The following is a 9711-nucleotide window of genomic DNA, read 5'->3' as shown; positions in this document are numbered from 1 at the left end:
TTTTTAAAATCATACGGGACCAAACAAGCTCTTAATTAAGGGCCTCTTTCATTCGAAGGATTTGCGGATGCTTCAAATCCTTCGGATTTTGTTTCCTATGGTGGTTATTTAATTTGTAGGATTTTGTTCCAGAGGAATTTTTTTCTAAGGAAACCTTTGCATAGATTTCGTAGAAAATCCAAAATCCACTCAATCCTCTTTTGAGAAACCATTGATAAAAACAAACATTAGTGCATATGAAACCATGTAAGATTAGAGTTGACATGACATTGTAGTCCTGCATTTTCCATATTTCTCCGTTTTAGCATCATGCGAACCAAAAGAGGCTATAAAATGGGTTTGTGATATCCTATCAGATTATCCATAGATGCACTTGTTAGTAGTTACTTTAGTTACTTTCTAAATTTGGAAGTGTAGTAGCGTACCAACTAATTTGGGTATTCTGGAACTTCCAGGATTTACAAATTCATTGGAGAAACATGATAAACTTGGACATGCACAAATTATCCATTTTGATGGGTTTGGACACAAGTTATTTCCATGGAAATCGCACTCCTCGATGCCACACAATACATCTCATGTGAAAAATAAATTGCAATAAAAAAGAATTAACGGGTAAATATATATTACGTCACTGACCAACACATATGGTGTAGGACCAAACAAGGGGAAGAACCTTGCAAGATTCCTTTGAACCTCCTTTTGATAGAAGAGACATGCAGCCATACTGCATTTCTCCAAAGAAAGAAAAGGGGAAATAAAAGGCAACCTTGCTAATCACATGTCTATCCACCTCTGCTGATACCATACTGCCTTATTTGTAATAGGATACTTGGTAATTGAGGCATAGCTAAATAGTTCAGTTCTCTAGCATCAAGGCACAGCTAATTGGAGTCCGAAGGGTCTCATTCAGCTATGTCGTAATGGAGCAGAACCGATGTGTTCATCTTTAAGCCCTGTCGAATTTGAGGGTCTCAACGAACCTCCGATAAGTATTGACATTTGTCGGCAGGAAGTCGAGGAAGTCATGGAAGCTGCTCTCCCTGTACAACTTTGGGTGGCGCTCATCGACGAGCTCCTCAGCACAGCTGACCTTCTCATCGATTGCAACCCCATGAAGGCTGGCGATAGAAATTCTCGCTTCATCGGTATTCAGGATTGCCCGGTGCAGAAGTGACCTGAGCCGGCCATTGCTCAACACTTCCATGTGGTCACCGAGATGGACGTGAAGAGCCCCCGGGATGGCTGGGACCGGCGTCCAGGCATCGTCGTCGTGGTGCATCACCTCGAGCCCTGGGGAGCTCTGCATCAGGATCGTGATGAAGCCGTAGTCAGAATGTGGTGCCAGCCCGACTGTGTCGCCCGCTTGCGATGACCCTTGTGGGTAGTTGTTTAGAGCCATGAACTGCAACCCTGCTCCAAGCTTCTCCTGCAGGTACATTGGCCCCAATCCTAGTCCTTGCATAATGGCTCCTGTGAGTTGCACTGACAGTCTCTGTATTTCCACGGCGTACATCCCCATTTTCTTCCTGTTATAGTTTGTTTGTAAGTTAGGATGATCCATGCCATATTAAAAAAAGAGGATGCTGAAGGGTGATGATGTGATGGATGCTCCCAGGTTGATCATTACCTGTATGATGCAGGTTGCTTTGGCCAGAACTTGACCCAGTCTTCACTACACCACGGTATAGATATAGGGGCACTTATCCTAGTGGCACTTGTCAAAGTGCGGCTAATAGTAGTCAATTAGTGACACTTTTTCGAAGTGCCCCTAATTGTATACCTATTGGGGCACTTCTCAAATACCCCAATAAGTGTATACCTACTAGGGCATTTTTTCTAATGCCCCAATAGATGTATACCTTTTGGGGCACTTTTAAGTGCCGCAATTTATCATTACTCACCTGAACAACTATCACCTTTAGCTCAAGATCAATTAGCCCATGTAAACAGTGCCACATTGGCCCGCACCTGCAGGCTGCCGCGACACCGCTGCCAACCCGCCGCGCACGCCGTCGTCGTCCTCCTCGAACGCGCAGTCATAGCGAGCGGTTGGGCGAGCATACGAGCGAGAGATGCGAAGGGGAGGAGTGGACTTTCCTGCCCCATCTCTTAGGGCATCTCCAACGGGCGACGCAAACGGACGATGAGTGACCATTTGCGTCCGTCCGGGCCGAAAATGCGTCTAGACACACTCCGGCGGGCGACGCAAAGTGACCGGGCCGTTTGCACCGAGGCAAACCCGGCGCATATTTGCGCTTGGGATGCGTCGTGGCGGACGCTACACGGACGCCCCAAATGACCGCTCGCATTTCCACCAGGCCCGCCTGGCAACGAGCCTGTATCATGGGCATCGCTTTCGCGTCTGCGCCGCAACCTTCGCCATCAATGTCGCAGCTGCCTCTTCTGCGCGCGCACTGGCGAGCGGCGGCTGGGTTTCTGTGCTGCCTTCAATGGCATTGTTTCCCACGCGGGCCGACCTTAAAAGTTGATCGGACATCGCCTACACCTCCACTCCCACCACCGCGCGCCACAACACCATGGGAAAGAAGAAGAACGACTTCGAGGCGTCCGACAACGGCACCAAGAAGGCGGAGCGGCCGCGGGAGGGTCCTGCTGCCTTTTAGCGTGGCGCGGCTGATGCACACGAACTGGACGTCGTGCGACGGCTGGAGGACATGCACATGCCTGGGCGGCCGAGCTACCTCCGGTGCGCGTACCGTGCCTGCACGCGAGCCATATAGGAGCGCCGAGATCTGGCGCAGGCGGCGGTAACTGCCGCCGGACCTCCGCGCTGATCCCGCCTACGCGATCGACTAATGGCGAATTGTAATTTCGGCTAGCTGAAAAATAGCAAAACTGAAAAAAGGTCAAAAAAGAAATGCGAGTGCAGAGGATACGTTCAGTTTGGTCTTGGGCTATGCCTCAATTTCTTCTGGGCCAAAGCTTCACGGGTTGATTTCCATGTCGGTAACTAAACTCATCTTCTGGTTCCCCTGTAGGGAGATACATGTGGCTTGGTGTGCCGCCTGAGGGCGTTTTGTATCCTAGTTTTCCTGAATAAATAAAGGAATGGATGTTGCTCAAAAAAAAAAAAAAAAAAACTAAACTCATCTTCTTCCCAAGTCTTCTTTCTTCGTCCCATTCCCTTCCCTTCCCCGACGAGATCCCCACCATCCTCCAAACCCTAACCCTAGCCATGGCCCCCGCCGCTACCGCCGCCGCCCCGGCGGTCAAATCCGATGACGAGGACGACTACGAGGAGTACATCCCCGTCTCCAAGCGCAGGGCCATGGAGGCCGATCGCCTCCGCCACCAGCGCCTCTCCAAGCCCGCCGCCCCCTCCTCCGCAGGCTCCCCAGCCTCCCTCCCGCCGCCTCCGCCCCAACCGGCGACCAACCCCGCGGCCGCCCCCGATGCCGTCGCGCCCTCCGCCAAGCCCAGCCTCCTCGTCACGTCCACGCAGCTCAAGCGCGCCGCCCCGGAGGTCACCACCACCGAGCAGCTCATCCTGCAGGAGAAGGAGATGATCGAGAACCTCGCCGACGGCCGACCGCAAGTCGCTCATGTCCGTGCGGGAGCTCGCCAAGGGGATCACCTACACCGAGCCGCTCCGCACCGGCTGGAAGCTGCCGCTGCGCCTCCGCCGCATGCCGCGCGCCAAGGCCGACGAGCTCAGCCGATCTCTCTCCGACGAACTACGACGATGAACGTCGGATCCGTACTCCTCCTACCCGTGACTCGGCGCCACTCTGAGACGTGACCTTACCTGCTCCTCGGTCCCGTGACGGACCCTCTGGATCCGAGAAGCTTGTTGATCTGGTGAGTTTTACTCATCCTCCTTCTGTTTCGATTTCGATTTCACGTTTCTCTCTTCGGAACATATTGTCTCACCCAATTAGATCCTTAAATCTATGCTTGCGAACCTGGGTAGTAAATTACTTTGTTTGGTCCCTAGAAAATTTGATGAAATTTTTGTTGCATGCTATCTGTTCGTGATAATGCCTGTGTTATGCATTATGTTCTGTTAGTGTGCTTATCTTCCTTTAATCATTGATTCGAAAATTGCAGGAAATGTATAGTTTCCTACTACTTGTTACTATAATTTAGAATTGATGACTGACCCTAGAGTACAGTACTCCATATTGCAGCCTTATCTACTTGTCTGGTTGATATCTCATCATCCCAGATCAGGTCCAAAAACCATGAAATCCTTCTAGATTGTACGGTGCAGATTTAACATGCAGTATGTTCTACTTCTTTGTTGATGCTCAAGAATTCCATATAAGAAAACTATGTTTAGGCTGATGTATTGTTCGGCTGTTCAAATTAAGTGGATGCAAACATGTAGTACTAGCTAAATAATTAACTACATGTTCTACTGTAAATTATATGGGCATAAATGTAAATTTTCTAAATTAGTGTTTGTTCCTAGTACTTAATAACTCATTTTTGGTGTCTCTGAATGCTTGAATATGTAATCTTTGCTCTTTCTTTTATTGAGGACAGGGCTTCGTCCGAAGCGTCGAGCGGTGCCGCTGGTTTGAGATTGGAGTTGTTTGGGAGTGACCTGGAGAAGCAGGGCGAGTCAGGCATCCTGGCGGCTGGAGTTTGTTGAGAGTTGGTATCCTAATTGGATTTTGGGGCACTTCTCAAAGTGCCCCTAATTGGATTTTGGGGCATTTTGAGAAGTGCCCCTAGGTAGTGCCCCAAATACCTTTAGAGACGCAAGTAAAGGTGGCACTTGAAAAAGTGCCCCAATAGCTAATTTGGGGCACTTTGTTTCACATTAGGGGCATTTTGAAGTGCCCCTGTTATTTTACCGTGATGTAGTGCTTGGAGGGGATTGGCGTAGTGCTTGAGAAACGACCTGCACTTGCTGATCCCATCCCTCGCGCTGGTGTCGTACCGGATGGGTCCCCGGATATCGTCGGAGGCGAACGCCTCCTTGTGCTCCGTGGACATGTCGAAGAACTCGGAGGCGGCTTCCAGGGCGCCGTTCATGACGGACTTGCTGACGCCGTGGTTTATCACCTGCAGGGGATGGTACAACAGCACAATGGTATCAGTAATTGAGCATCAACATTCTATTCTAGTACGTTTAATTTTGCTTCCAGTGCAGTCAACTTAGCGTGAGGTTGCTGTCAGGCAAGAATAGTAATATGTGCGGTGTGAGGTGTAACTTGTACCTTTTTAACTGACCATGCAGGGTGGCGTTCTGTTCAGTGTCAAGTGACAAAGTTCTAACGAGTATTACATTACATGCCAGTGCCACAAACCTGGAAGCAGCCGCGATCGCGGCAGGCCCGTGCGATGTCCTGGACGACGAGCGCCCGTGCGGCAGGGTCGTTGTCGCCGAGCCGGCCAATGTTGATCACGGGCAATGCTCGCGACGACGCTCGCTGGCGGCTGCTGATGCTGGTGGCTGCTCGCCATGTTGATGTTCCTCGTCAGGAGGCGCCCGGAGACGGCAGCAGGCATGTCTCGTCTTCTTCGTCAAGCTCCCAACGAACGAAAAAGAGCAGGCACGTATTCGATCGATCGGTCGATGGATAGCTCGCGCGCTTGTCGCTCTCTGCTGCTTGTTCCGAGATGCTTCCGATATGTTCCATCTGGATTCCAAGATTCTGATTTATAGGCTGAATCTTGATGAGCAGGAGTAGTAGCAGAAGCATCATAAGAAGAAGCAGCAGCAAAGGAAGGGAGGAAGTAATGAGGAGACAGGGATGGGGAGATAGCCGCACCGCATGCGGGGAGATGCTGCCCAGTGGGCAAAATCAAATGCTCTGTACATAGACTTCTCTGCTCCGTTTTGACAGCCCAAACCCGCTTGGATTTGGTTTCCCTTGCCCGTTTGGTCCAGGAGCAGGCCATTGGCGGCCACAATTGCGTATGTACGTACGCACGCCTGGGTGTAGCTACGTCCAGATGAGATGATCGCCTTTGGCAGTGGCCACCAGCTCAGATGTGGGCGTGCGATTCTTTTCTCCGACCAAGTTGCGTCGCCGTGCCGATAATGCTTGTTTTCTTCGTGGTGGGGATTACTGAACCCGCGGCAGGGTGTGGCAACAAGGGCCGGGGATGGCTATCAGTGCACAAGGGTTTCCGGTTTTGGCATCGCTGACAAAAACCTCTTTTGGGGTATACGCATTGGCTACTTTTTTATGCTGTTAGAGCATTTTCAAGAGGTGACCCAAATTCCCTCAAATGTCTATAAAAACTGAATTTTTGGTACTTGGAGAAAAAAATAACAGTTCCAACAGCGTATGCATGCGGGGTCTTGTACCCACAATATTTTGTAGGGATATTTTCTCGAGGGTACACTAAGGGCATACCAAATCTTTATAGAAGAAGAGAAATAGTTTTTACAAGAACCAACACTTTGTTGCAAACACCAAAGCCGGCAAATTCCCCCCCACACACTAGCCTACTCTCGAGGCACATTTAAACTCCCTCCAACTTTAGCTATCTTCCACAAGTTGAACTCTTCCTTAATAGACACCACCAACTGGTGTGCATTGCATTGTGGCGAGATGTTGTTGAATACTCTATCATTCCTTTGTTTCCACAATAGCCACGGCCTGAGAATGACTAGGGTGTCAAAACCTTTTCAGTCCTTTCTATGTACCATCTCCCTCGCAACACTCGACCAGGACTCAAAAGAGCTATCTCTATGCGGCTCCAAGATGTTTAGCCTAGCTACAATCAAGCACTCAAACCAAACCTGACAGGAATAAGGGCATTGCATCAAGACATGGCCCACCGTATCCTCCTCTTGCAAGCATGTAAAGCAGATCGATCGTCGTATGACCCTATAGGGTGTGCAGATGCCTCTTGTCCGAAGTCCAGAACCGATATCTGAGTGTGAGCCAACATTTTTTTACATTTGAGGAGGGGGAGGGGGAGGCAAACGAGCAACAGAGTGGTATGTGCATACTGAACTCAACCTCTTCCTGGCAGAGTAGCCGGTAAACACCATTTGTAGCGCCGATCTAAGAAAAACCTATTAGGCTCCTAGCTATTCATGTGCACGCGCCATGTATTCTCAGTGAGCGCATCAGAGACCAACAGGTTGTTTCTTCTCCTACTCGGAACCGACAAGGTCACCAGTGGTGCAATATCCTCGACACTACAACTGTTGATCCATCTCTCAAGCCAGAAGAGTACCTTGGTTCCATCTCCCACGGCAATCTTGGCAAGACTCCGAAACACACCTCCAGCTTCGGGGTCCTTGTTCAATTTCAAGCCCTACCATGGCCTGCTCGGGTCTGTCACTTTGGGATCCTTATTCAATCACTAGGTAGATAAGAGAGATGCAGGATGTGCACAACTTAAAGAACTCATGAATATATTTGGTTTATGTGTGCATTTTTTAAGCATATTTACCTTATGTTTTTTTTTGCATATGTAGTGATAGAATTTTGGTACAGCACTTGCGCACACCTTTTATGCTTGTTACAATATGATCCTAGATAATGAAGGTATTGATGAGCATATCATTTGGAGCTATCATACTGGACACAAATATTATATTTTGAAGTGTTGAAAATCATGTAAATGATTTTCCACACAACTGGGTGAAGAGACAACACGAGAGGAAACTCCAGAAGGTCTAACGATCATCAGTGTGGGCAGGGTCCGCTCATACCACACGCCCATACCATGTGGCACTGCCTTCAACTCGTCAAATAGTTTCACCACGCAAAGACGGATCGAAGATCCGACATTCAGATACACCACAACTCGCAGAAATCTCATCTCCGGGAGGTAGAGGGGGAACTTGAAGAAGGGCATCATTCTCACTGTTACAGGGATCATTGGAGGCCAAGGCATCATCCCATCGTCATCAAACGATGTATCTTCATCACCATCACCATTCCCACCTCGTTCACTCCTATCTTATTGTAATTCTAATTTCTATTGTGGATTTGCACTTGTATTATTCGACCATATACTCGAATTTATTCCATATGCTTATGATGATGTCGTTGATTGCTTCCATAAGTGAGTAGTTTACCTTGTTCTCGGCGAGATGGAGAAACCCTTGCAATATTATGATATGAAATAAATATGATTTGTAACTTTGGTTCATAATTATGTGTTGGTTTTCTCTCTAGATATTATGTGAAGTTGACAATGTAATATTTTCTTTCGGGACTAGAGATAGAATTACCTTTGGACATGTGGTACTATGTACGGTGCTAAGTGACATAATGGGCCAGCATGATATTCAGATTGTCAAGGGAGATAAGGAGAGATTCACAAAGCTGATATCAATATCCATGGGTAAATCCTTAACTGTGAGGGATCGGAGTGGCTTGCGTACGATCATTGTTGTGGTTATTCGAGATGAAATATCAAATAGTTTGTATGTGATCATCTTTTTGTGAAGCTCTCTCCACACATGTTATGAAGAAATGCATAGATTTATCCTAATCAGAATTAATACCAGTGCTAGTGGTGGATCCAACATTTCCCTAAATCATTTCGCCTTACTGAAGTTTCATTAATATTTATATCGCGATTATCTTTCTGTTTACTTTACTTTTCATATTACCTTAGACACAAAATAACTTTCTTTAAAACACTCCTACTTGGAATCAAGGGCAGCTTACAAGTATCCTTTAATAGATAGTGACAAGGGGCATAAATACCTTAAACAAATAGCTCTCCATGGTTCGATACTCTTACTTTTGAAACTAGCTACAATATAGCTATTTTCCGGCGCCTTTGACGGGGAGATAATGCTTTTGGTTGCTAATTTATTAGTTGTTATACTAAAGTTTTTTTACTAGTTTCGGGTAAACACCATGCATGCACTTGGGCTAATGAAGAATCTCGATGAAACTGAATAACTTAGGAGGTTTAATAAATCCTATGTCGAAGAATTCATGAGAGTATGAGGTTAATCCTCATCTAATTGCTATTTTTCATCAAAAGAGGTTTGTAGGAGATGATATTGATGAAGATCCTTATGCTAATTTAAATCACGTCACTGAGATTTGTTGGACACTTAAATTGAAAGGCTATTCTGATGATGAAGAACATAAATTATTTAGCCAATATTTAACCAACACTGCTCTTGCTTGGTATAGAATTTGACCTGCATAATGAGTTAGTACTTCGAAAAAAATTAAAAGTAGAATTCATATCTCAGTTTTATCCCAAAGTAAAGTCAGTCGGAGTGAGATGCACAATTACAAATTTCAAGAACCACCCGTGTGAAGGTTTGGTAAGATCCCACAAGGTATAGAGGTATGATTAATAAATATCCCCATCATGATCTACCGCCATGGTATGTTTTACATATTTTCTATGAAAGACTTAATCAAGACAATAAAAATAAAATTGATTTAGCTTCGGTGGAGCCTTTATGGAACTCACTATAACACAAGCTTTGAAACTTCTACAGAGAATTCATCGTAATAGAGAAACTTGGGGTTTTGATTTAGGAGGTGAAGGTGGAATAGAAGTAGAATATTATTGTCTCAGTGCTTATAAAGAAACAGGTAAAGTAAAATAAACTGCTAATGAGTTCTATCTAGATGATGATATTATTACGCAAATTCTTTAGTATTTTTTAGAGAAAATTGAAGCACTAAAGAATGACCGGATTCGGTACACTCCACCACCTAAACCAGGTGAAGAAGTGCAAAAAATATTTAATTTTCCAATGGAGCCACCAAGGGAAAGGGCCCCATATGTGAAACC

At 46.5% G+C, this 9711-nt stretch overlaps 1 pseudogene; it reads right to left on the bottom strand.

Annotated features, from left to right (window-relative positions):
* Positions 1–863: 863 nt before the first annotated feature.
* Positions 864–5481, bottom strand: LOC124677869 (annotated as a pseudogene).
* Between the last annotated feature and the right edge of the window lie 4230 nt (positions 5482–9711).

Source organism: Lolium rigidum, chromosome 7 (assembly GCF_022539505.1).
Source record: "Lolium rigidum isolate FL_2022 chromosome 7, APGP_CSIRO_Lrig_0.1, whole genome shotgun sequence".
NCBI lineage: Eukaryota > Viridiplantae > Streptophyta > Magnoliopsida > Poales > Poaceae > Lolium > Lolium rigidum.
This window is presented reverse-complemented; position numbering and strand designations above follow the sequence as displayed.